This window comes from Fopius arisanus, unplaced genomic scaffold, assembly GCF_000806365.1.
Source record: "Fopius arisanus strain USDA-PBARC FA_bdor unplaced genomic scaffold, ASM80636v1 scaffold00059, whole genome shotgun sequence".
Classification (NCBI taxonomy): domain Eukaryota; kingdom Metazoa; phylum Arthropoda; class Insecta; order Hymenoptera; family Braconidae; genus Fopius; species Fopius arisanus.
Genome location: NW_011887798.1, coordinates 411695 through 413028, shown reverse-complemented (window position 1 = coordinate 413028; position 1334 = coordinate 411695). Strand labels below are relative to the sequence as shown.

Below are 1334 nucleotides of genomic sequence, written 5' to 3'. Positions count from 1 at the left end.
TCGTCATTTCTTATTTTTCCCCCTCGATTCTTACGTGAAGTCTTGTTTGATTCGATAATTCTATACGGTTTATCTTCCCTTGTCGGAGGGGTTGATCGATTAGGATTCACGACAGTAGGATTCAATGATTCTTGAGCTGCATAATCCATAACATCTCCACAAGTTCTCTAGATATGACGAATATAAGGAGGGGTTGAACGATTATTCGCGGGATGCGATTGCAATCTGTGTTAACAAGGTGGCACAATGCCAGCAAAGTAGCTTTATCCACTTTTTATTAAATCTTCTATTTCTATTTCAATTTCTCTCTTTCTTTTTTATTTTTTTTTTCATTTCCAACGTTTTTATCAGTACGTTTATCTCTGATGGCTCGACGAATAATAGCGAAAACCACTGACTCGGCGAAAAACTTTCGATAGAGATCGCCGGACGACTGAATAAAGATGAAAAGAATAGAAAAAATTGGAAAATTTTACCTGACGTAGGGGTTGTAGGGACGTAGAAATATCGAATAAAAATAATGGAAATAGCGATTTGCTAATTGCAAATGTCATTTAGAAGATTTAATAATTTTCTATAGAAAATTCTCTAAAAATATTCAATTCGGGAATATTATTCATAGCGTTTCCATTAATGAGGTCTTCGAGTGGACCCTTTTGGTCAACTGTAGATTCCCCCCCCCACAACTTCATTATTGTATTACAAAAATGTCATTTAGAAGATTTAATAATTTTCTATAGAAAATTCTCTAAAAATATTCAATTCGGGAATATTATTCATAGCATTTCCATTAATGAGGTCTTCGAGTGGACCCTTTTGGTCAACTGTAGATTTCCCCCCCCACAACTTCATTATTGTATTACAAAAGTATAAAGTAGTGTATTTTATAAATTTAATTGGAAATTACTTCTGAAAATCGTCAGATGGCCGACATCTTTGACTGCTATAACAGCCTGGAAGGCTTAGTGATATTTGTTAATTATACGCTGTTTATTCTTGTACTCGTGCAGGGTTCCTCCCTTCTGGCTGAATATTTCTACTTTAAGAGTCAGAATAATAAAATCGAGAACGAAAATGAGAGTACGATAAAAGTAAGACTGGAGAGAGTTAAGAAAACCATATATGTAATCGTAGTTTTCACCACTAGTTTATTATTGGTACTTGATATAATATCTATCAGTTATTCCCACTACCACCACAGAGTGTGTACCACCTGATTTTAATGTTAATAAAATGGAAATAGAAGAGAGCAGTACACATTCTCATCGATCGTAAATAATCTCCAGAAAACATCTCTCAATGTGGCATTCTTTTTTAATTGCCAATCAAGCCTC

At 34.4% G+C, this 1334-nt stretch overlaps 2 protein-coding genes and 1 long non-coding RNA gene across 5 annotated transcripts in view; 1 reads left to right on the top strand and 2 right to left on the bottom strand.

Annotated features, from left to right (window-relative positions):
- Positions 1 to 1334, top strand: part of LOC105268615 (uncharacterized) — a 104067-nt gene that overhangs the window by 22828 nt on the left and 79905 nt on the right. The window lies entirely within an intron of this gene.
- Positions 1 to 1334, bottom strand: part of LOC105268613 (uncharacterized) — a 52264-nt gene that overhangs the window by 21853 nt on the left and 29077 nt on the right. The window lies entirely within an intron of this gene.
- Positions 1214 to 1334, bottom strand: part of LOC105268612 (uncharacterized) — a 6641-nt gene continuing 6520 nt past the window's right edge. Inside the window, exon 2 of the long non-coding RNA XR_892347.1 lies at positions 1214 to 1331. This is a non-coding gene — a long non-coding RNA (uncharacterized lncRNA). The remainder of the gene's footprint in view (positions 1332 to 1334) is intronic.